This window comes from Ochotona curzoniae, unplaced genomic scaffold (genome assembly GCF_017591425.1).
Source record: "Ochotona curzoniae isolate NIBS_2020 unplaced genomic scaffold, NIBS_Ocur_1.0 contig_2599, whole genome shotgun sequence".
NCBI lineage: Eukaryota > Metazoa > Chordata > Mammalia > Lagomorpha > Ochotonidae > Ochotona > Ochotona curzoniae.
The window spans coordinates 1,730,894-1,758,009 of record NW_024465520.1 but is presented as its reverse complement, the minus strand read 5'-3'; the positions used below and the strand labels follow the sequence as shown (position 1 = coordinate 1,758,009).

General features: G+C 40.7%; 1 protein-coding gene and 1 long non-coding RNA gene across 2 annotated transcripts in view; both read left to right on the top strand.

Annotated features, from left to right (window-relative positions):
* Window positions 1-27,116, top strand: part of SLC9A9 (solute carrier family 9 member A9) — a 562,224-nt gene that overhangs the window by 302,182 nt on the left and 232,926 nt on the right. The gene's annotated exons all lie outside the window — the stretch shown is intronic.
* Window positions 22,236-23,423, top strand: LOC121152624. The gene is made up of 3 exons (XR_005883288.1): window positions 22,236-22,353; window positions 22,598-22,603; window positions 22,784-23,423. It is a non-coding gene; the product is annotated as an uncharacterized LOC121152624 (long non-coding RNA).

Genomic DNA, 27,116 nt, shown 5'->3' with positions numbered 1-27,116 from the left:
GCCTTCAAGCATCTGTTTTTATGTAATAATGCACATAACTAGTGTGACCATACATGTTAATTTTTATGTTGGATTTTTTTTTTTTTGCACACTAAAATACAGAGTCATGATTATATCTTGAAGTTCAAGGTTTGGATCAATGATGGCGCTGTCTTATTCCATGAAATAAAATTTTAAATGAAAAAAAGTATATAGGGACATAGGAAATTGCCAATTGGCGTTATGGGAATTTTGCAATGGGTTCAGATACAGTGGCTACCAGTTTGGAGCTGGTTGATTAGATCAGAGCACAGGTGCACCCCTTCACAGCTGCCGATTCCTGCCTCTCTCCCCTGTAGGTTAGGACAACTATAGGAATATTTTTCAAAATTTTAGAATGTTGTGTGTTCCATTTGCCATCTGGTCAAGGTCTTCCCTCGATTACTCAGTCACAATATTTGACTGACCAATATGATTCATGCGCTTATCATGCATTCTTATTTATTAGTCTCAGCCCTCTAAGCTCCTCAAAGGCAGGTAATCATCCCCTTCTTCCAGCACAGTGCACATTACAAACTCAATGAATACAGGCTGAAATAAACTAAACCCAAGCCAAGGCTGCGGGCTGCCCTGCCGAGCATCCAATGACAGGTGAAGCATGGGTCACGCTCCAGGCAGGCACTCCCTGAGTTCCTCAGCCCCATGCCTTCCCACCTGGAGCCACAGGCAGTGGCCTCTCTTCCTTCATCTGGAATTCAGAAGCAAAACGAGACATTCTTCTCAGACTTTTCTTTTGCTGAATCTGTTAGTAATACAGCATTAGACACGGCACCCAATTTTTCTAATCTGCTTGTGAATTCTTGTTTTTTTTAAGGTATGTGCCTGCAACCTTACACACTACCAATACTCTAAAGTTAATGCAAAGCTTTGCCCTCTGCCTTCTCCTTCTCTCCCTGGAAGCCTGTACTGATGGTATAAGAATGCTGAGAATGGAAAACGATGACTTCTAGAAGTTTACTTCAATTTCCTCAAGAATTAAAATGCGCTGTTTTCATGGGTTCGGATCACTCAATATAAAAAAATCATTCAAATAAACAAGACTGGAGTTGTTGAGATTCGCCTGCCCAACCTTCCATGGGATGGCACTCCCTAAACACGGCTTCATGGTGTCCTTGATTGATCCAGACAGCTAGAGAGGACTGCATCTCAATGATGGTTAAAAACTTGTTGGTAGAAATGGAACCAAAATGCTTCAGATGGATTAAGACATCCTTTGGGTCTTCGTCAAAACCCAAAACGAACTTGGGCTTTTACTTTCTTGTGATTCAGGAAGTAAGAGGTTGGTTTCTTTCTAGAAGGACAGTCCCCAATCCGCGCCCCCCCCACCCCAAACCATCTAGTTCTTCTTCAGAGCCTCTGAGTCTCTGACCTCAGACCCCCTAGGGCAGGGTTCTTAGAAACTCTGCACCTTGTCTGACCCTATCTCCTCTTGCGTGGTCCTGGTTCCTTCCTCATCTGAGGCTGGGCCCGTGCCCCTTCATTCCTTCCTGCTGTCTCCTGCACTTGCTGGCCTCTCATTTCCATATATTCCTGGTACTGCTTCTATGAGCCATGACAAGACCAATCGAAAGATCAAGAAGTTCTTCACTTATCGTGGTGTCCCTTGCCTGGCACACTGAGAGTTCTTAGGTCATACTCACCATTTTTTCTCTCTCTTGAGCTACAGGGACAAGCATATCCAAAACCAAGTTTGTGAATGGAAGGTGCCTTCCTTTCCCGAGTCCCCTCCTAGCCATGCTAAGCTTTTTTTACTACATAGAACCACGTGCGCTATGTGAGTCAGACAATCCTGTGCTAAACGTAGTAGTCTCCTTTTTGAAGAGGTCCCTGCCCTCGTGCTGAAGGTGAGCCACCAGCCAGGTCAGCAGGAGACTGAGGGACTACGACCAGGAAGTGGGGACTTCAGTGCTACAATGGGAAGACATCACAACATGCTGAAACCAGCTGGTCACCCTGCTTAATCCACTATAGTCAGTCTCTACTTTCTGTTCTCTCAGATTTCCTAAATGTGCACGGAAGAAAAATCTCCAACTCATATAAAAATGTAATAATCATTAAGATTTATTGAGAGCATTCCAAGTACAAGTGCCTGGGTTAATTGATTTGGCCCTTCAAATAATTTGTAATTCTTCCAATTGGGCTTATCTCCACTTTACTGAATTGCAACAGGAGCCATAGAAAGGCAGTCAGCAGGCTGAGGTCCCAGAGCCTGCAGTTGGGAAGTGGGGGAGCTGCACACAGAAAGATAAACTTATGATCAGGGCTCCAAATAGGAAGCCTGCTTCTGCCTCGGGTGCATGTGGCAGCAATGCCTGCACACAGGTATCGTCCTCAGGGGAAAAGCAATGGGAATGTGTCCTCCGTTCCTCTCTGGCTCAGGTCTACCTCCTTCTCCTCTCACCTCTGTGTGCCATCTGTCTACTTGCAGCTACAGCCAGTTAGGTGCCACAGCTCAGTTCCAGCCTGCTGGCCATCACTTGTCTTGAGCCAGGTGTGGCCCTTGACATGAGGTGCTACTATAAACCTGCCACTCCCCTTTGTCCTGGCCACTGCTGCCTGCAAAGCAATCGCATCTGTGGTCCCTGCAGCTCCTTGGCTCTGCTCTCATTGCTGACAGCTCAGTGGGGGGAAGGTGAGGCCCAGGGAGAGAGGTAGGCTTGTCTCGGAGGTCAGGAGTAAGACACAAATGCCATGCCACATAGCTTGGCTTTTATTTTACAGACTGTCAGCAGTCAGCTAAGATTTCCAAGCAGTGGCATGAGGCCATCTGTGTTCTAGAAAGATAAGATGAAAGATGACCAAAGCAGGGTGTCTACAGAACTCTCTTCATTATAAACGACATGACCAAATTAGGTGCAGTACTGCTAAATGTATACTGGGTGGCACCAACGCAGCTAGTCAGTGAAATGAAGAAAAATCAACCTAGCCCTTCAGCCTTGTGCTATGTTATCTAATTTTCACTCTCCTGAACCAACAGAAAATTCTAAACATCAGTCATTAAGCTTTGTTATCTGCCAATTAAACACCTTGGCAACCTAGGAGCCTCTTCTACGCTCAAATATTTAAAACGTTAACATTTCTTAAGCTTATGGTGACACTTTGAAGGGAACAGTGGGATGCATTACATGCTGTCTGCGGAAAATAGCAAAAAGAGGAAACCAGAATGCAAACATGAAATCTACAGGAAAGGTAATGAGATGCTGTTAAATCAGCATTTCTACAAGCCTGTGGATTGCAAGTCTTTGCATCTAAATCTAAATGGAGAGCATTTCAGAGCAAGAGATGTGAAAAATCTACTCACAGTAGGAAAGATAACTTCCCAAATAACCCTGATCCGTTCAGCATAACAGGTCTGTTTAAAATGAAAACACCAGTTATCCATGTGTATATTCCTGGGTCCCCAGGGCTCCCCAAGGCTTGAGTCCCAAAGGAAGCGTGATATATTTTTCAACACATAAGATAACATAGACTTTGCCCTGAAATCTCCTTTTATGCCTGGATAAGGTCAGGCTCCTTACAATGACTGCCAACTCCTAATATTTCAGAGACTGTCTACACTAATATCTTTCAAAGCCCCAAATGCTGGCAAGAAATGAAAATTGTTTTTGAATCAGCTTCAAGAATTAATATTAGAGAATGGGAGGTTTCTCTTCTCCACAAATTGAATACGAATAAATAGTCCTCTGAAATGGAATTGTTTGCTGGAGCTAAGTACAGCCTGAAAAGCCAGGGTACAGTGGAGCTGGGGAGAGATAATGCAGGGGATACGGGGAGTCCCCCTTCTCTGATATTATGGGTAGGTCTGATTGTGCAAGTCTGCTTTACATAGGCAAGAAGTAACTATGTTAGCTTGGAATGCCATTGGAAGCAGCTGGGCTCATGAGGTGGTAATAACCTCTTTTCTCCAATTATCGAATGCCTGCCTATAGCCTGCTCCTGAGCAGGAACTGCTCATGTCCTCACTGCTCTGACACGAGGGACAGGGGCAGGAGACGGGGGGCAGGGCAGGAACTTAGCTATACAGATCCACAAATGGCTTTGTTCCTTGGAGCCAAGCACCCACTTACACCCACCCACACCCACCCCCACACACAGAGATACACACACAAGCGATTTTTTCCTTGTGGCTCATCCAGGCACCTGCTTTGTCCACCCTCTACCCCAAACAAGTAGATGTGATTTCAGGGCTTAGTTACCCCTTGTGAGTTGAAATGACCCAAATAACAAAGTTACCTGCCAAAAGCTTTTAGTCATGGTTTTGATTTAGTTCATTTTTCTTTGCAGTCACACACATACACACACACACACACACACACACACACACACACACACACACACACACACACACAAACACACAATTCAAATAGTGTACCAGGGCATGTAAAACAGATGAGACCAGAGAAAATCCTGCTACCTAAAGGCGATCACCAAAGCTGCTAGGATTTTGGCATTTTTCCCTTGCAGTCATCCTAGTGTTTTAACTAAGTCAAGAAGAAACTATAGGCATGCAATTTAGTGGCCCGTATTATCTGTCTGACAGTTACAATGCAAGTATTTCCCCATCCACTCTAATTTCTCTTTCTTCTGGCATGTGGGACAAGTTAATATAGCTAGAGATGCCATCTGCTTGTCTTCTTATGGCTTTGATCATTTCATTCTTCCTTACTTGTCTATAAATTTAAAGCAGATATCAGGAAATTCCTAGATACTATCTAAACGAGGGAATATGATTTTTTTTTCAAAAAAAGATTTATGTCATTTCTTTGAAAGGCAGAGAGGTGGAGACACACCGACATTTCTTTTCCATCTGCTGGTTCACTCCCCAATTGGCTGCAAAGGCCGGGGTTGGACCAGGCTCATGCCAGGAACCAGGAACTTCCTCCAGGTCTCCCACATGAGTGACAGAGGCTCAAGCACTTGGGCCATCTTCTGCTGCTTTTCCAAGTGCATTGGCAGGGAGCTGAATCAGAAGCGGAGCGGCTGGAACTCAAGTAGCACTCACATGGGGTGCTGGCGTTACATACAGCCACTTCACCCATTGTACCGCATCACCAGCTCTGGGATTATGCTTGAAGAAGGGAGAATGTTCATCAACACCCGTAGGCTCACAAACGGGGCTCCTTGTTGTGACGACATTTGAATGCTGGTTCACAGAGACTCACAGAGCGAAGGGAGCCTTGGGAAGCCTTGGAGCGTGACATCCACATGCTCCCTTAGCATCCTCAAGGTGGCATCCATCACTAGGCAACCAGAGCCAGATTTGTTACTGGGCACGTGCCACTTTGTTGCTGCGCGATCCTGAATATGTCACCTACCCTCCCTGAGACTGAGGTCTCATCTAGAAAAATGAGGAAAATAAGATCTAGCTCAGAGTGGGCCACCAGTTACCTCCAATCATTGCTCCCTGGAGCCTGGTCATCTTTTTTCACAATGACATCTGTTCAAGTCTGGATCAGATTATTTTATTTGAGAATGTTTATTTGAAAAGCAGAGTCACACACACACACGCACACACACACAGGCACGCACACGCACACACACACGGAGAGAAAGAGAAATGGGGGAGAGAGAGAAAGAACATCCATCTGTTGGTTCACTCACAAATAGGCACAGTAGCTGGGGCTGAGCCAAGCTGAAGCCAGGAGCCTGAAACATCACCTGTGTCTTCTTTATGGGTGACAGGGTCCCACATCCCTGGACCATCCTGCACTGCTTTGGGAGGCACGTTAGCTAGGAGCTGGACTGCAAGTGATGCAGCTGGGTCTCAAGCCAGCATCGCAGGCAGCAGCTTAGCACACTGTGCCAGCATGCTAGCCCCATGTTTAGGTCAATTTAAATGACTGTTTATAAAAATAGGGAAATACTTCCCAAGCACCCGAAAATTCAAGTAGTTTCTAAATTGAGTGAGTTATTTTTTGGTTACCATTGTTTAAACAGATAGCCCATATTTTCCTAGGCTCACAATTTCTTTTGACATGTTATAGCATCCAATGTCCTTTCTTCACCTCAGAACAATATGGATGTAGACCTAAAAATATCTAATTCCACCACGTATCAGGATGCTGGGGACTCAGCAAAGTCCAGATGATCAATGGATATAAAATTCTAGGGCTTTATTTAAAAAAATACATCAGTTGATTTTAGTACTGTCAAGCATTTTTAAAAGTCATTGATGAAAGAACAGCACAATCACCACGCACTCTTCTCTGTTTGTGAAAGCTGATCGACTTTGTTTCTCTGCAATTTCTCCATTTTCTCCCCTCACCAGGTCATATTCACTGACGGTTTTGCCATGAGCCTAAGAGGAGAGTAGGAAGTCTGTTGGATTTGATCCTTCAGTTCTCTTTGACCTCCACCCTTTTCCTTTCCTCGGACACTTGGGTCATCTTGTCTTCCCCTTTTCATCTTCAACCTCATTATTTTTAGTTGTTTCTCCCTGGGCTAGCATCTTCTATTGTAGGCATCTGAGCCGTCTTCAGATCCCTTCTTCACTTGTCTCTCAGACACCACCAGCTCTTTCCTTCTACCATCCGTCCTTCGGTTTTCAGTCTTTAAAAAAAACAATTATGCATTTTTTGAGAGTCAGAGAGGCAAAGGAGAGAGATCTACCTTCCATCTCTGATTGGTTCTAACAGCTAGTGCTAGACCTGGCTGGAGCCAGGAGCCAGGAGTTTCATCACAGCCTCTCACAGGGCCTTAAGTGTTCAAGTCATTCTCTGCTGCCTTGCTAGGCACACTGGTAGGAAGCTGGGTTGGAAACAGACCAAGCTGTTTGGCCCAGGGTGCCATGTCAGCCCTCCATTCTTAGTCTGCTGTCTGCTTTGCTAAACCATTGAAGTCTACAAATAGAAGGAACCCCCAAACCAAGTCCTTTCAATATGTTAAAAATGCGACATTATCATTGACTGACATTGGCTTAGGGAAATGAGACATCTATATTCAGCTCTTCCTTCTTTGCTATACAGCTTATGTGGCAGGACTAAAAATAAATAAATGTGTGTGCCATCAATATTTGATGACACTTCTATTACCTCTCTACCTTGGGCATGGGTAACTTGGTAATCTTGCCATTATCTATTGTCTTAATTGAGAATTGTTTTATGCTACACATTGGAGAAGTACTGTAATAAGTTACCCTTCATTGTGCCCCTCGTGCTTATCAGATTTTTAGATAAGAACAACTTTGTAAGTAGGAATTAACTTTTCCAATTTTTTTCAAAAAAAAATATGTTCCTGTTCACACAGCTTGCAACCAAAGAGCTGGGATTCAAACTACGTGACTCAAGACTCTCCACAAGACCCGATGCTGGGTAGTACAAGCTAGAAGCAAAGGCATTCTAAAATGAGCCTTGAATTTTAATAAAAGTAATTATGTAGTCACTTTTACTTTTTAATTTCTTCTTTCAATAATTAAAACGAAAAGTTCTATGAGGTTTTAGAGTTTTGTAAAAGGCACATTTTTCATTTCCATTTACAAAATGATTTTCCCTCCCTTTCAAAGTCTTTTACTTGGAAGCAAAGATAAGCATCATTTTGTGAAAAAATATGAAAATGCATTCAGAAAAGCAAAGGCTAGCCCTTTGCTAGTCACTCCCAAGACCTGGAGACTGGAAGTTTTACATGATTCAGGAGGTGCGAAAGATGTGTCTCCCTGACAGCTCATTAATTATTGACATTTTCCCTTCTTCTCCCCATGGAATTCTGGGCCAGGAAGAAACCTTGTTATGTAGTTCCCCTATGAAAATAGGCAGTGACCTGGGACCCAAATGAAATTAGGGCAAGCCTAATGAGAATCAGGAGGTTCGCGTAATGAGAGGCAGGCAGTGGACCTAACCAGAAACTTGGCAGACTCACTCTTCTTTTATTAACCTTTCTCTGTTTTTTTTTTTTTAGGATCATGTTTCAAGATATGTTTTTACTGATATTTCAAGCATGATTCTTTTATGCTTTCTCTGATATATGTAGGTTTCAGATGTAGTTATATGTTAGCACGAAGTGGTAAAGTTATGCCTAGTTGGGCTAGGGTAGATGGAGTCATGTTTGGTGACACAGAGAAGTTGGTTGTTTCTAGGCTATTCTGAAAGTGCCCCAATTTTTTTTTTTTTTGCATCTTGGAAGCTGGTTATGTTCTGTGGGAATACCAATTGCTTCAGATCTTTCTAACAAGGAAGACGAGAAGGGATGGTAAGTGGTGAGTCACATGAATTGACAGTGCATTGCCAAGATGAAATCAAGGACCATTTCCAAAATCAGTGAGAAAGATAATTGGGATCAATTAAATGCCCGCATGGACATAGGAGACAGAAGTCTGGTGTGCCCATACTGGGCCATGGCCATTTAGTTACAAGACTGAAAAACTGCTGATTTGACCATAGACGCCATGAATGCAAAGATGATATTTCATTCTTAATTTCATTCCTCCAGCATCTAGCTTAGTCTTGGCACAAAGTAGATAGTCAAACAGTATTTAGAAATAGTATAAATTAAATTAGGATATAAGTAATGGTTTTAAAATATTTTTGAGTCTAATTAAGGACTAAATTTGTCTGGCAATGAGTTCTTAAATGGTACAACTATATCCATAATATCTCAAAAAGCAATGATGCATTCTAGATGAAGATGCACCCATAAGAGATTTAAACCTTGTTTGATTTTGCGAGGATTTGCAGTTTAAATTTATATTGCTTGTGAGATCCAAGAGGCACAAAATGAAAAATCATTTTAAAACATGGTGTAAGGTTGGAAATACTCTTGGAGTCACTGGCAAGAAAAAAAAAATAAGGACAAAGCGTTTTGGGAAGGTCACACTCAGTTCACAAACTGTTACTTTTTCTAAAACTTTATCAACATCGCATCACAGTCTAATTAAAAACACCTGAGAAACAGAGCCACCACTAGAGAAGCAAAAGTAACAAACAGAATGAGGACCCAAGATTTTCATACAGAGGGGTGATTGAATGAGTATTTAAAAATGTTGATATTTACAATAATATGAAACAAAAATATGGGAAAAGAGCAAATATTTTTAAATTAGGAGTTAACAGACTAAAGAGTTTTAAATCATTGTAAGAGGGTATGAAGAGTAACTCCCTTATGTAAAGTTTGACTGTTGTAATGGAATGCATAACCTCCCTTCCAACAGAGAAATTAAACAACACACACACACACACACACACACGTCAATCAGAGCACAAGAATGGAAGAGATGAGAACACCAACAACAAACTACAAGGCAGGGGGCAGGCAGGGTGGTTTGAAGATAAATTCAAGTACATTCCTAGTAAACATAATTGTAAATGGGTTACACTCATGAGAAAGAGGGGATGCACTAAGGACTATTAGATTTGACTTTGAAATTTTTCATTGAAGAATAATACAAAGCAAACTGAATACAAATAGCAAATAACACAGTTGTGTAACCATCCAGGTCATGAAACGCAACATAGCCAGCCCTCAGAAGCCTCCCTCACACCCCTTGCTAACAAGCTCTATTCTCCCCCCACAAAAATTACTTATCTTGCCCCTAGCAGGATGAATTTATTTTTATCTTTAGTTTGGATTTCATTAAAGGTCTAAATATGAAAGGCAAAAAATCATAAAATTTTCAAAAGATAGTTTTCATCATTTCAGGGATTGGAAACATCTCTGAGACACAAAAACGTGTAAAGAAAAAGCTTGACCAATTTGAATACTAGAATAAAGATCTTCTGTTCAACAGAGACATCATAAAGGCAGTAGAAGCCTAGTGTCAACTACAGGAAGATATTTGTAATTTGACATGTAACTATCAAGGGATCAGCATCCAGAATACATAAACAATCCATTCAGCTCTGTAAAAGATAAACACTACCAATTAATTTTAAAAATGGGTAAAAGAGGGGGACAGCACTGTGGTATCAAAAGCTGAACCTCTGCCTGTGGCATCCCATATGGACATCAGTTCTAGTTTCAAATGCTCCACTTCCAATCCAGCTCCCTGTTTATGGCCTACAAGGATAATAGGGGATGGTCCAAGTCACTGAGCCCCTGCATCCATGTGGGTGGCCCAAAAGAAGCTTTTAGCATGACCTACACCCTGTTCTGGCTCCCATGTGTGTTAGTGTATGCTACTACTTAACCTGACCCTGCCCAGTCCACCTGCTAGCCAGCCCATGCAGCTGCCAACAAGAGGGGTAGCCAGCAGCAGAAGTTAAGGCTTAATAAGGGAGATTAAGTTCCCCCATCAGGCTTGCTCCCAGACCTGGAGCTAACATGGGTGCTAGTTTCCTGTCCACCATGGTCCACCCCCAAGTCTTGGCCTCATAAGAGTGCTGGTGGATGCAGCATCCCAGCCCAACACGCCACACCCAATCCTTGGATGTGCCAGTTGTTGGTATAACCTGGACCAACCCAGCCTGCTCACAATTCCAGTTCCCGTGAATGTTGATGAGTTCCATGGCAATGCCTACCTCTGTTCATCACCACCTCCAGCTCTTGCACAAACTAGCGGGTATTGCAATTCCACAGGATGAGCCCAAAAATCCCCTATATAAATTGCCCCTAGGCCCACTTTTCTTGCATCTTGGTTAGTGACATGGGCCAGCCTAACATGGCCAACTCTTGGACTGACAGGTACTGCAGCCTAGTCCTGCCAGGCAGGCCTCCCGACCCTAGCTTGTGTGTGCTAGTGGGCTGTGATTGGTGCCACCCAGCCCAGGTCTTGCACATGGGCAGGTGCCTTGGTCTGACCCAGACAGGTCCTCAGATTTCTTCCTTCCCTACCACCTGATCTCAGTACCCTTGTTTACATGTGACTACAGTGTCCTGGCCTAAGGAAGCCCTCCAGAAGTCATTCTTCACCTGTAAAGTACTTCCTCAGTGGCCTCCTCTCCCAAACATTTCCAAACTCACTGCCCTGGGCAATCCACAGTCCCCAAGAGATTGCAACACAACCCTGGGCCTGGTTTGCCAGTGGAGCAGTGTGCTAGCTTCAGACCTCTTCGTTGTTTTCTTTCTGTTTTCTGGGGGGTTTTAAAAAGATATTAAATTTTTTATTGGAAAGTCAGATATACAGAGAGAAGGAGAAACAGAAAAAGATCTTCCATCAGCTGGTATAGCCAAACCTGAGCTGATCTGAAAAAGATCTTCCATCCGCTGGTATAGCCAAACCTGAGCCGATCTGAAACCAGGATCCAGGAGCTTCTTCTAGGTCTCTCACATGGGTGCAGGGTCCTAAGATTTGGGCCGTCCTCTACTGCTTTCCCAGACCACAAGCAGGAAGCTGGAAAGGAAGTGGAGCAGCTGGGATATGAACTGGCGCCCACATCAGATTTCAGAGCATGCAAGGTGAGGGCTTTTAATCACTAGGCTACCACGCTGGTCCCAACCTCTTGGTTTCTATCTACAATTACTTCTTAGATGATTTCATTCACACTCCATTTAGTCACTAATGATTTCCAATTTTGCCAGCTTGAATGTCAGCCCTAATAGCATAGCCTAAGATATCCATCTGCCTTTGAGACTTTTCCATGTGAATATCTGTTATAAATATCCAACTGGACATATCCAATATGATTTCTGTGCTGCTTATCTACTCCCATCAATCCCATTCTGCCATTTATTAAGGCCAAATATTTGAGTATTGTCATTGACTCTTTCATTTTTCTTATACCCAGTTTTAGGCAAATCCTCTCACCTCCACTTTAAAATGTATATAGGAAATGACTTCTCCTCTCACTGTCTCATTGCTATTGCCTGCTGGTCCAGGCCTCTGATGTCTCCCAACTGGACTGCTGTTAACTGGCCTTTCTGCTGCAGCCCACGCTGCCTGCTGGCTGTTCTTAGCACTATTGCTGGAGTGATGCTTAACGCACCATCCAAGCATGTCACTCAGTTCCTCAAAGCCTTCGCATCTTTCCTCTTCCGCTATAAGCCAGAATCCCCATGAATCCTTTAACCTCCTGCATCATCTTGTCCCTGGTTCTCATTTGGATTTCCATTTGTTCTGCTTCTCTGCCCGAACCTTTGCTGTCCCTGAGGTCACTGTGATGCTCCTCCCTCTATTTGTAATGTATGTCTTCTCGGTGGCTGCCTGGCTTGCTTACTCACTTTTCCTTCAGGTCTTTATATAAAATCTTCCTATCAGAGCCATTTGCATTGGAACACACGGGCTAAAACATCAGCATCCATTTTAACATTTTATATATCACTTCCTTATTTTTTTTTTCACCTTAGCTAGAATCGCCAATAGGTTGCACACAGTGAACACCCAGTTGTTCATGGAAAAGCAATTACAGCATAAAGTATGTGTTTATTTATTTAGTTCTTTATTTACTTACTTATTTATTTATTTATTGGATAGGAAGAGGGAGGAAGACAGAGAAAAAAAGACAAAGCCAGGAGCCCACAGCTCAATATGGCCTTCCAGGAGAGTGACAAGAGTCCAGGTATTTGGGCTGTCTTGCACTGCTTTCCCAGGCACACTGGAAGGGAGCTGGACTGGAAGCAGAGCTCCAGCATGCAATCCCAGCATTGCAGGGAACAGCTTAGCCTAAACTTTGGCTCAGAAAGCTCAGTTTATTTGAATGGGAAACAATTTTGAAATCCAGGCATAGTTTTTCATAGCGTATATTTTCTGTGAATTTTTGGAAGATCCTTTATGCTAAAGTTATTGATTTGCGATGATTTATTTATCCTGTGGAATTTATAATCAAAACACAGCTAATGTCAGTTTGGTTCATTTGGTTGTCTTAGACACCTAGATAGATAGTAGGCCCTCCCTAGCTTTTAGTTGGATTAATATAAAAGAGAATGAAGAAATGTCAAGTTTGGGAAATATTTGGAGCAACAGGAATTTTTACACACTGCTAGTAAGAGTATAAATTTAAACAGCTTTGGGAAACAACTTGACATTATCTAATAAACTATACTGGTATTATCTCCTGTCCCAGCAATTTCTCTCTTGGTAGGTACCCTCTAGTTAAGTGCCTGACATAAGCCTTGGGAGTCATGAACTATACCCAGTAAAGATGTGAACTATAATCAGTAAAGTTTCACTAATTATATTCACAAATAATAGCAATGAATTCACTTACCTACCAAAATGTTTATCTAATTATCATGCCATAGAACAAAGAAGATGAGCCTATTGTGACAACAGTAAAACATGAATGAATTTCAAGGGCAAAATATTAAGCAATATATGCAGCATGATTTCACTTAATAAATTAGAAAAATGCAACATCAAAAATACATTATGCAAGGATACTAAGGCAGAGTATAGTGGAAAGCAAAGAAATGAAGGGCATGACCTTCAGAGCTGTGATTGCCAGTTGTGCAGCGCAAGGGCTGTGTCCTGAGGGTGCAGGCGATTGTTGTACCACTTCATTGTATATTTTACAGTCATAAGCATTCCATTTGTCCTCCCCAATATATGACAAGTAACTTTAGACAAAATCTGAGGAGAATTAAAGAAAATGATTAAAGAAATGGATAGGCTATTCATTAAATAGCTATTGCATTGGTCAATTAACAGGCTGGCAAACCCACAATTACAGAGTACAAATTAAAATGATAATAGCATAACATTTCAGAGATTGGCAAAATACTTAGGGGTTGAGCAGGTCAGGTGTTCGTAAGATATTAAGGAAACAAATTTTCCATTATACTGACCATAAAAAAAGATAATGATTTACTTATTTATAGGGCATTTTTATAGTATATTAAAACTTATCATAGGCTAACCCATGGCCAGAAAATTTAGTCTTAATTATATTTTCAAAGTATTGTTATTTTTAATCTATAGAAACTTTAATATTTTTAGTGAGTATATATCTCTAGATGAAAAATATTTAATGCTGAGTAGAAGACAGGGGTATTAGAGGGATAGCCAAATGGACTAAACACCAGTAATGCTCTAATTTTTAAAAGCATGTGTGTGTCTGTGCATTTTATCTCTAGTTTAATTATAATTAATTTTATAAGAAATAAAGATTGTGTCATGAAGTTTGCTCAATTCAGCTAATAGAATGTAGCACTTAGTTGAAATTAAAGCATTTATGTCCTTTAACATTTATATTCAGAACTACAAGAGACTTTAGTTTAATGAGTTAAGGTGCCAGTGTGAGAGGTTGGAAAAAGAGCATGCAAAAGAAATATAAAGTGCGACATTAAGCAAGAACAATGAAGATAAAAAGCAATATAAAGGAAATAGATAACAAAGCAGCACTAGAGAGGGGCAGCAAAGTCAAAGCTGTTTCTCTGATGAGACCAATAAAATGACAGTTTTTACAGCTCATAAAGAGAGTGAAATAAATAAATCTATGAAAGAAAAGGACATGACTAGAGGTACTACAGATATTTTATAGTAAGAACCAATAAATCTGAAAACTTAGAAGAAATAAGCAGTTTCCTAGAATCATATAACTTATAGAGTTATCGGAGGAGGAAGATAAACTAAACAGAGGAGTTGTCAACAAAGAACTAGCATGAGCAGCTGGAGGTCCAGAGTCCAAGACAGTCTCAGACTGCTGTGTACATGAAGTCTGATAGTCAAGGAATTAACCAATCACTTTAGTATGCACCCTTCAAGAGAAAGAATGAAAGGGAAATGTGCCCCCAAATTATTCAGTAAAGTTCATATGATACTCCTGAAATCAAAACCAATAAAGGTCAACTACAAAAAAAAAAAGGGGGGGGGGAGAGAGGAGTATTTGCCAATCTTACAAACATAAATGCAAAGGTTAAGAACGGAATATTAGTAAGTCAAATTCTGCAATGCAAGAAGTCTACTATGACGAAACTGGGTTTCTCCAAGGAATGCAGAAAGATTCTAGTATTAAAAAACAATCACTTCAATTAATCACATTAGCAAATCAAGAGAAAATAATATGTCTATAGAAGTAGATGTGGAGGGCCCAGAGCGATGGCTCAGTAGCTAAATCCTCACCTCTACATTCTGGGATCCCATAAGGCACTGGTTCATGTCCTGGATGCACCACCTCCCATCCACCACCCTGATTGTGGCCTGGGAAAGCAGTACAGAATGGCCTAAAGTCTTGGGACCCTACACCCATATGGGAGACCTGGAAGAAGCTCATAGCTACTGGCTTCAGATTGGCTCAGCTCCAGCCAGGGAGTAAACCAGTGGATAGATCTTTCTGTCTTTCCTTCTCTCTGCAAATCTGCTTTTCCAATAAAAATTAAAGTAACTCTTTTAAAAAGAGAGATGTAGATGTGGAAAATGCATTTAATAGAAAGGCCTCAACACCAATTGATTCTTAAAATGTTGTATGAGGTGCAAACAGGAAGAACCTCCTCTTAGCTGATGAAGAGCATCCAGTGGAAATCCAAAGTCATAAAGTCATGTTGGTGAACTTTCAGAAGTTTAATCCATTTAAATAGTAAGTTATTCTTTTTTGGTATATGGTTTGTTGTTTTCCATTCTTTTTATTTTAAGCAGCGAACATCCTGTAGGTAAATCTATGAGTTCTTGTCACACCGTTTTGTTAGGATGAATTCCAAGAAGTATAATTGTTCAGCTCAAGATTTTGCATCCTATACTTTTATCACACATCCCAAATTTTCTATTCAGGAACATTGCATAAACCTTCAGTACTTCCAAGTAGCTCCTGAACATCCTTTTTTAAATCATTCTATCCACCCAACCCATACATATTGAACATTATGATATGCTAACCTCTCTGCTAGCAGTTGTACCCTGACAAAGATAATAAATGGGCCTTGTGCCCTGTAGAACCAATAAACTAGTTTTGAGGTTATCTGTATATAGATTCTGTAGAAATCTGCATGCTTGTGACTTCACTCATTTTTCTGAATATTCAGATTGATTTGCCAGAAAGGATATTGGGGTATTCGGTATCTGAAGTATAAATGGAGCCAATTAACCAGACCTCATTAAGCAAAGGAGCTGTTTTCCTAGCCAACATTAAACAAATTGTGAGAAAGCACACGTGTAATAAGATAGGAAAGAAAGAACAAAGTATCTGAAAATATATCAGTCCCAGTACAAATGGAGCACATGATTGTCTTCCATGCCCTTTGTGCCATGTCAGAGAATACCAAGGGGCACAGGCTGCTGACGACACCATGCCCAGCTGTGTTTTAAGCAGGCCCTGTCAGGATAACAATACCTTAATATATACTAGTATTCTCAGATTATTCTAATTCAGCTAAGGTTTGAGTTTAGTACTTCTGATGTGTGCTACGAATAGACTAAAACTTGACCCTGGTTAGTTACCCCCTAAGAGGGACAACTTCAATGCCAGCTACCATTCCCAACAGCAACTCTCCAGAAAAGAATCAGAAACTCAGAGATGAGCAGATTGCGGGCTAGCCCCAGCTTCTGCATCATTCCTTCCAAATCGGTCCTGGAAAGACCACCTGACTGGGAAAAACATAGACATAAGCAGAGAACAAAAACCTGAACAGCAAGAGAGGCCAACGCCGCCTTGAAGCACGGAGGATAACTGCAGTCCAGTATTAGCAGCCAGAGCAGAAACACTTCTGCCTGCACTTCCTTCCTGATGCTTAGGGTCCTTCCTCATGTCATATACCAAGGTGCCAGCAGGGTAAAGATATTGAGGAAGGGGTTAGGAAAACTACTTACCTTCCTGTTGGTCACTGTCTTCTCCATCTGCTGCACCTCCAAAGCCCCAGGATGGAGAAAGGACAACCCACAGAGATGGTCTCTTGCCACGGTTGTTTCATTCTGTAAAGTTGGAGGTGAACTCCTGACAGAGGAGTTTGCTCAAAGGAATGAAATTGGATGGTTATAAATTTGGTGGTGATAAGGATGTTCTCCACCCTGGAACTGATCCCTTCCCATTTCCTTAAAACCACTAAAGAACCGCACAATTGTGGGGGATCTCTTGTAGACATTACAGGACAAGACTGACCCAAGGAAAACACGACCTCATGAGCCAAAATAGTAAGATGCCCAATACAGCCTCCATTAAAAAACCAAACACTGAACACAGATCCCATGAAGTGAAATCATCACTGGAACTGACAGAAAATTTAAAATTGGAGTAATTGATATTCTTAAACAGAGAAGAATATTGGAATCTAGAGCAGATCTAATAAAATGTGAAAAGAACCAGATGGAAATATCACATTTTTTAAAATGTGAGGAGCAGACTTTTGGCTTAGCTGTGAAGACACCCACTTCCTCCATTGCAGTACCTGAGTTTGATTTTCGGCTCTGGCTTCAGCTCCTGGCCCCAGATATTCCACCAGCATAGACTCTGGGAGGCAGTATTAATGACACAAGTAATTGGGCTCCCATCGCCTACGTAAGAGACCAGGATTGTATTCCAAACCCCCAACCTCACACCGAAGCCCAAGCCAAACAGCTACAGGCTTTTGGAAAGCAAACAAATGCATGGAAACACTATCTCTCTAACCCAAATAAATTTCCAAAAATGTTTGCCTAATTTTGAATCAGAGAAAGATAAGCCTCTTAGAGCCTATCAGGTACTCTGAATTTGTCAACTAATGCAAAACAAACAAGCAAAAAAATCATGAAAAAGAAACTAAATTTCTCAGAATTTAATTTTCACTGATATGTATTTTTACTTGCCATCCTCTAGATTGAAAAGCATTGATTTAATTTTTTTTTAATGCTTACTTTTTGAGTACTGGAGTTCCAGGTTATCTTTCTTACAAAAGCATACCCAAAATGTATGGATCAGAACTTAAAATTTCTACTACTGTTTCTTTAATTCTGAGCCAAAAGTTAAAGACATCCAGCAAAGCAATATAAATTAAGAATCCTTCTATATTTAAATGTATTTTTGCCAAACGTTACAGTTGGCCGACTCACAAGTAATTTAGTTGCGTTTTCCAAATAGCTCAATTTTATCCAGTCTTTCTACATATTGACTTGTTTCTTTGAAAAATATCTACCCCCTTGCATACACATACTTAATAAGTCTCCATGGTGGAAATACACAAATACAAATACTGCATTAACATAGACTTGAACAGGGTTTGGAACGAGTGTAGTTGGCTGTACTTAGATTAGAAGTATTACTTGTGCGCTCTGCTGAACAGCCTAGCAGCCCCCATCATGTAACGTATAGAAGGTGCTTGTATGTCTGTCCAACATGGGGGTGGGGCTTTTGTCCACAGAACAAAAATTTACAGTATTTAGTTCTTCTTTCTAGCTCACATCTTTCTAGTGCATTGCAATGAGACAGTCTCCCTCTATATGTAGTTGATGCTTTTTGCATATAGAGTAGTCTTTGACAGTCATAAATACAACACATAACCCAAGAACCTTGAGAGATATCTAGGGCTAACTTTGAAGTCTCAAGGACTTCTAAAAGTTCATGAAAAATGGAATGAAAAGATAAACTTACTTTGATGCTAAAAAAAAAACCACACAGGCAGTATTATAACAAAAAATTGTTATTTTTAAATGTAGTTTTATATCTATAAAACCAATGATTAAGAATGAAATACGACTGTAGTTTTAATGATATGTGGTTAACTTATAATTCACTGTAATATGTGACCGGAGTCATCTGTTCGTTTTGTAATTACTGTTAACCCTTGCCCACATTCCTGCTGGGCTAGGCTCTTTTTACTTGCTGACTATTTAGTGAGGCAATAATCCTTTGACACTAATGTAAATTAAAAATATGCTATGTCAAAAATCAAAGATAGAGGCAGAGGGAGAAAGGGGAATATCATTGCAGTCTTTTGTATCTCTGGCCCTCACTGAATACACCCTCTCAATATTTCTGCCACATTCGCTTGAGAACTGATGAGAACTGTGTTGTATTAGCTGTCATGTATTTGGGAAACACCCTGAGAAACTAATGTATTAATACATTGCTTGGAAAAACTAAAATGAACAATTTGCTGCCACAAATAGAAACCCAGGCATAGGCTTTTTCAAAACACACATCTTCTATGAACTTTCCGAAGAATGCTTATACCTAAACAGTTTGGAACAAAAGTGAAGTTGGTAAGGCAAAGATGGAGCTCTCATTCAGAATTGATTTATGCACGCGTGGCTTTTTTGTGAAAATATAACCACTTTCCTTGGAAACCAAAAGAAATACATTCTCATATTGTAATAACTCATAATTTTTGACATTTTGCCTATACTGTCAAGGGTGTACATCAGTTTAGATACCAGCAAGTTGTATAGAGAGGAGCTTTATAAATCTTCCTGCAAAAAAAAAAAAAAAAAAAAGAAAGAAAGAAACAACTCCATGCAGTTACTAAGTGTAAAGAAAGAATTTTCTGGAGTTCAACATCAGCATCGACAATCTACATTTGCTATATTTTAGCTGTTCATTAGAAAGGAACAAGTCAAGCAAACTTAATTTTCATCATCTATTGATTTATCGATACCTGTGCTTTCAGAAAAATCACTGGATAGCCATTCTCCAGCTGAATGGCATTATTCAAATGTCATATTTTTATCTTTTATTTTCAGTGATCTCTCAGATTATAAAGTCCATTTCACACTCTCCAGTTTCTCATCGCTTTCAACAGAATCAATGTTCTCCTCACAGCATTAAGCCAGCTATTGAATGTCTTTCCTGTCTGTCCAGGCAGGATTCAAACCTGGAATCTGAAACCTGCAGCCTAATGGACATTGTGTTTAACCTTTTCATGTGGCTTTTGATTTATTTTTGTCAGCAAAGCTAGTTCACTTTATAACCACTGAAAGAACAAAATTTTAAGAGTTTAAATATCACTATCTACATTTAGTATTGGGAGTTATATAAATTTGTGAGACTTAATATCATATTGAGATACACAAGAAAATCAACTGTGCCTCCTTAACTTTAATACAATGAAATATCTGCCTCCATAAATTTCCCCAAAGATCACCCCGAAGCAAAAGGAAAATTTGATCAGATAATTTGGCCTAGTTAAACAGCAAGTGAGTTTAATCAGCTATCATATTTGCCTTTCTCATATCATATATCTTGAATAAGACAGATGCACTAAACAAACTACCACATTAGGATGTTAGGAATAAGAACATGAAACAAAGAAATTCTTGAAAGTCTTCAGCTTGGTTAAACAACTCAGTGCTATTTCATAGAAGTGTTTCAACATCTGACCCTACAATACCGGACTCAAAGCTTGGTTGAAGGAATACTTGTTTGATACTCTTCTTTCCCACTTGTCCTGATGATCAAGTGCTTTTCATTGTGAAGCAGCTGATTATAAACCAACACTAAACAATATTCTCAATTTTAAGTATTTTAGTTTACAACACCTTCTTCAAGGAAATGAGATAGCATGCACAAATTAAACATAGCCGGTTATATATGAGGCTCAATATTCTGTTTGTTTCTAGTGTTAAGTCTTGATGCAGAAAAAAAAAAACAAAACTTGGTTCTCATAGAGAATGGAGTGGTATACCTTCAACCACATCTTGGTTGATTGTCATTCGGAGACTGAAAAAACTGAGTCTATTGTTTTCAAATCAGAGCCCTAAAAATGACATCGTTACTAATCTTAATTTGTACATATTTGTACTCCCTACAATGTGTGTGTTGAAGCGCTGGTCCTCAGCATGATGGTGTTTGGAGATGGGACTTTTGGAGCCCTGGTAATGGGACAGTGTTCTGAGAAGACGAAATAGAGAACCTGCTTCCTCTTGCTCTTCTCCACCATGTGAGGACAAAATGGGAAGAAAGCTGGCAACAAGCCAGGGGCTATGCCCTGATCAGATACTCAGCTCTACTGGGGGACGAGGACGCTACATACATACATATGTCTTCCTCCCCACAAATTACTTGTAAGCTTGAAATTGCTCTTTAAAAAAACTCTTTCCGGGCTGTTGTTAAATGGGTGCTCTGAGTCCTGGCTGATCTCCTTCCAATCTAGCTAGCTCCCTGCTAATGTGCCTGGGAAAGTGGTGAAAGATGGCCCAAGTCTGTAGGATTTTGATCTCATGTAGGAGATGCAGATGAAGCCCTTGGTATGGCTTCAGCTTGGTCCAGCCCAGGCTGTGTGGCCATTTGGAGAGTGGACCAACCAGTGAAAGATCTCTTTCTCCCTCTCTTTCTCTCTCCTCTCCCTTTTTCTCCATAGCTCTCTATTTCTATAACTACCTTTCAAACATATAAAGTAAACCTTTATTTTTTAAACATACACAAATGGTTAAGAAAGAATAAGAGTAGCTAAATGAAAAAAAAAGTTAAAAAGAAATTGTAAATTTAAAAAAAAATAACAATTTATGAAGTTTCACAGCAGTGCCTAACACTGATATTGGTGTTTGTTGACTTATTCATTAAGGGAATTTTTGAAACTGAGCTTCAATTTCTGCACAGAAAGTATGCTATTTTAAGTAGGCAACTCTCTTTTACATTAATGGACAAAATCATTGAGAATCTAACTTTTTTAAAAAAAATAATACTCAGATTTACTGAGAAGATCCCCTGGAAAATCCTTACTGCCATCATTCACTGTCCCTGGCCTCTGCATAGCTTGTAGACTCCAGGCCCGTACACTCACCTTCAAAACCCAGTGACACTTTCGTTTTCGTGACCAGCGAGACTGCCGAATGAAAAGTGGCAGTTTCTGCTGAAAATGTAGAATTGCCCCAACTGCCACTCTTCTGATCAAAATCCCCTCAGTGAATGGCATTAAGCAGGGTGAAAGGAACCAATACCCTCTGCGACTTATTTCCTATGAACTGAAGAAATGACAATAGAAGTGAGAGAGGGGAGTGGTGGTTAGCGTGACAGTTAACTCCTGATTGGGAAGCTCCGGGGTTCAAGTCCCAGCTCCGCTCTTTGGTTCCAGCTTCGGAGTGATGCATCTCCTGAAAGGCAGCTAGTCACGCCTCAGCAGATCTGGATAGAGCTCCTGGCTTTGGCCTCGGGACACCTGGAGAGGATCCAGCGGATACATGTCCTCCTTCCTCTCTCTCTCTCTCTCTCTGTACCTCACCCCCTAACTTAAACAGAAAGTTATAGAGATTCTCTAACAGTTGCCTTACCAACACTGGCTTGTTGGGAAGTACTTTGGCAGTGTTCAGGTAGGGCTGGGCGGTCTGCTGATGAGAGCTGGGATATTTAAGAACTGCATAGATGACTGGGCTATATACATTACAAGATGGCTCTAGCCTTGAGATCTTGTGATTCTAAACAGTGTGTGTTTAAATTAATCAAGAGAGATCAATCTTATTTCAGGATCCATATTATTTTTCTGAATTCTATCCTAATATGTACTCTGTGGAGTTGTACATAAGAAGTTACTCTTAATTTTAGAGTACATTAGCGTAAATGCAGTCTTACCAAAGCCCCAACAAACTCCAGAAATTAGAACACTTTTATCAGTGTTTACTGGCTAAGGTCATTAAGCAAATTCAGGGGAAATTCCCTCACCCTTAAATTATAAACTCAAAGATTTCAAGAAATCTGCCTTCAGTATTTGCTCAGTATTTATCCAGTTTAATGAAGCTCAATTCCTTGTAGCTGTGACCACATTTATTTCTTATATTAACTTTGCTTGCTTAATGATGACTATTCATCTTCCTAAAACGTGTTTCTCTTGTATTTTTCTAGGCTTTGCTTTTGAAAAGCTCATGGTTTTAAACTGTAAAATTAAATTGTAAAGAAGACAATGAAATGTAAGGGGTGAGACAGGTCTGGGTGGCAGATGGAGTGATTTAGAGAACCCCAGATCTCTGAAACAGAAAAGCAGCTCTCTAAACACAGTGGGACATGCCCTGTCTCAGGGCTCGGACGGATCCAAACTGCTTGGAGAGTCTGATCTCATATTTGGGGCTCCCCTACAGCCAGTGGGGCAGAGACAGAGCATCCACACAAGGTAAAAAAAAATGCCTTAAGTATATATATATAACCTGTATGTACAGTTTCTCTATGTAGGAAGGCACTTCATAGTCATCATTATTTTATGAGCACAGGGAAAGGAACAGCACGCTACAGAAAGAGAACCTTGGACAAAGCTCGGGTGGGCAGTTATTTTCAAGGAGATTTGAATTGAAATTATGAATAAGTACCAAAACACTGCTCTTACTTCTGGGGGCTTTTGGAGGATGCGGAGGCTGGAAGATCACCTGCGTGGATGGGTGGTGACAGACAGTTGGGGGAAGATGACTGAATCTCACTACACATCACCCTTCGGTGTGACCACTCAAATCGAGTAGTTAGTAAATTCTCTCACTTGAAAACATTTCCAGTAAAAGTTTCTTCACGTGAAGACCATGTGATCAGGATCATAACCATGTTCTCTGAGACCCAGAGTTGTTCCAATGCAGAACTAATGTATAAAGAACAAATGCATTAAATATATATATATATATATATATATATATATATTCTACAGACTCGGAATATTACAGATGTGTACCAGTGCTGCTCTGAACAAACACCCAGTGTTTCCACAGCCTCAGTCTCCCACAGCTGGAAGACCCCTGTCCTAGCAGCCATGGTACGGACCTTGGCTAACACTCCAGGTCACTTGGTTTGCCTCCTTCTTGTGTATCTCTCATGGGCACATCATGCAAAATATGAACTGTAGTTCATGCAACTGTAAAATGGCAATAGTATTATGAACACATGGCTTGCTCTGTTTTGTATCACAAATTGATTTTAAAACTCTAAAAAGTCAGTAAAAGCAAGTAACTTGTTTCCTAGTCCAAGTTAGATTCTAGTAAGTTGGAATTTCTCTGATATTGTTGCTGTTTTGCCAGTGGTAATAATGATGCCATTACAATGTCCTGGTTCCGGATAGATCTGCAAAGATTTCCCTTTTCCTCCATTAGACTGCCTTCTGCTCTATAGTCATCCTCCACCTTTGAACATGACCTTGACTGGTACAAACGCCTTCGAGAGAAGAAAGTTATGCTCCAGTGATGAAAGTCTTCTTCTAACTCATCTCCCGTTGGGATGAGTAGGTTCACTTCAGACAAATTACCTGAGGATTTAAAACTAAGAAATAATAAAATCAAGGAAAACCTATGTATTCACAATAGAATGTATTACAGTCTTTGTTCACTGATTCCCCAGTATCAGAATAGAGATTATTCACCTTAAAGATATAGTTTTAGGGATATTCAACGGCACTTACTTGTATACAAACATAAAATCAGAAATGTTATTTATCAAAGGTTCCCAGCTAAAATGATTAAAGACATGGTGAGCATTCAGCCCAGCGGTAAAAATCTCAGTTGAGCTGTATACATCCTATGTTGGAATACCTAGTTTTGAAATCCCAATTCAAGTTTCCTGTTAATGTGCATCTGTGGCGGCAGCCCATGATGGCCCAAGTGCTTCACCATGTGGCACATACAGGGAGAACCACACTGAATCCCCAGCCCTTGACTGGCTCTCACTTAGTGCAGCTATTCCAGTTTGATGAATGAATTAACCAATGGGAGCTTTCTCTGTCCCCACCTCCCCACCCCAACTGTCCTTCCCTTCTTCTCACGTAGAGTAATTATATAAATTAAAAAAAAATACAAAGCAGAATTATGTTTCAGATAAAATTCTAGAGAAAATAAAAGTGGGGAGGACACTACAGCACATCCAATACATGCCTTGGGATACCTGCATGGGAGAACCAGTTAAAATCTCAGCTTCTGATCTCTGTGTTTTCAGATGAGCTCCATTAATGTGCCTAGAACGCAGTGGCAAATGGCCTAATGACATGAGTGCTTACACAACATGGGGGAGATGTGCATGGAATTCCTGGCTCCAGGCTTCAGCCTGGTCCAGCCCTGGCTATTGAGGAAATTTTGGGCCATTGAGTGAAAGATGCCTTTGTCACTAGCCCTTTCAAATAAATAGCCACAGGGCCTGGCACATTAGTGTAATGGTTAAGGTCCTCGCCTTGAACACACTGGGATCCCATATGGGTGCCGGTTCTAATCCCAGCAGTTCCGCTTCCCATCCAGCTCCCTGCTTGTGGCCTGGAAAAGCAGTCCAAAGCCTTGGGACCCTGCACCCGTGTGGGAGACCTGGAAGAAGTTCCCGGTTCCTGGCTTCGGATTGGCTGAGCTCTGGCTGTTGCAGCATTTGGGGAGTGAAACACTGGATGGAAAATCTTCCTCTCTGTCTCTCCTCCTCTCTGTACATCTGCCTTTCCAATAAAATAAATAAATCTTAAAAGAAGAAAAAGCCAAATAGCAATATGTAGAAAAAGAAGAGAGAAAATAAGTAAACATTTTTAATCCTTCCTGTATATGAACACACACACACACACACACACACACACACTACATTTCTATAGGTTCACATCTCTGAATTTCAGTTCAACCTTGGACAACTAGCTGACAGTCAATAGATTATGACACGCTGCAGTAAATCTAAGAAAATCTTGTCGAGAAATCCATGAGAATTTAATTAGTATTAGTTAGCCAGCATATACTGAGCTACTGTGGTATTTCGCCACATGAATCATAGTAATATGATAACGTTGCATTCATTTGTGAAAACAGAAAAAAACTATAGGATTAGCAACATATTTGTTTAAAAACACGTGACTTTTAAAACTTGGCAGCAGGAATAGTAAATAACTCAACATGTAGTACTACATTACGCTCAGGAAATAGTTTCTAAAAGTCTTGAGAACATACTGTTTGCTGGCCAGATGAAGCTGCTTACTTAACATTTGAATGTTTACTATGAACTTTCAGAGTTTTCAAACACAGATTGTTCCCTTAGTGCCCTTTGCCTGTTGCCCCAGTCATGTTTGCGCTGCTTTTCTCTCCCCTTATGAAAAGCCTTCCCAAGCAAAGGTTGTTTTGCACCTGGGCCATATCCAAAAGTTCACAAACTCTGAATTAATGAAAACAAAATAAATGATGTTCCCCTGCCCTGGATAAATTCAAAATTGAGTAGAGTTGTTTGGTCTGAGCCAAGAGGAAATAAATTGGAGTTTATGTATACTGAATACTGAGTTGACGCAATTCAGATTTATTATTGTTGTTGACTTTGTAGGGAGGATTTTTTTTTCCCCTTTCTTCTCTTAACTTTGTCCGAAATTGAGCAGTAAATCCATTCTCTCGGTCATGGGCTACTCGGCCGGACTGAGGCAAGGAAGCGCTCATGGTTAGATCGGCTGCTTGTTGGCGTGGCCTGGCGTGGCTCCTCCTGAATGACGCCCTTAGGAGAAATTTGTGTGAGAAGCAAAATTGAAATCTCCCACAGATTTTCATTAAGTGCCTCACGAAGGAAATTATGATGAAGTCCGTTCATTCAGAGAAATATTGTTACATGATATAGAGGAGTGCTGATCAGTGCTCGTGCTGCTGTGAAAGGAACCTTTGTTAAGGTGCTAACAGCCACCTAGGATGTAGAATGAGTCGATGTGACTGTTTTTAAAGATGGATAGAATATAACGTTAGGAAGATTGTGGTAACAAGGGTACCCTCTGCACCGTTAGCAGATGCAAAGTGGCTCATTGTTCCGGAGACATGGATTGGTGGACAGACTGTTTCCCAGTGAAAATGACTGTGTGTTCTTAAACAGGAGCAGCCTGTGCCAGAAGCTTCTGCCAAGGCTCGCTAGTCCCGGCAGAAACGTCAGCGTGGCACCGTTTATCAGGGCCAACATCTGGAAGCAACTAAGTATCTGAAAATGGATTCCTGGGAAATCAAATCTGGTGGTAGGAAGACACAAGGAAATATCGGGTGCCCATTAAAAATGGTGCAGTAAATTAAAATGTATTGCCATGAGAAGAAGCTTAGGACATGCTGTTGGGTAAGCAAAAGTAAGTTAAATAAATGAGATGTAGGGTATATACGAATTGTACATTCATGAGTAAACAAACAGATCACTGGAAAAAGTTCTACAAAGCTGTGTTGCTTTGTTCTGCTGTGTGTGTGTGTGTGTGTGTGTGTGTGTGTGTGTGTGTGTGTGTGCTCCTCTGAACTCAAATATTTTTTTAAAGAAAAGGAGAATAACATTAGGAATAGAATAACATTAGGACTAGAATACAGGGTCACTTCCTGCAGAAATGAAGAATGGCTGATAGAATTTCAGCTAAAGGAAGAAGGCATTTGGAAAGTGCTGTATTCCGCTTTAAAGATTTTGTTTGAATTTTTTCAAGCAGAAAAGCAACAAACCTCTGTGATT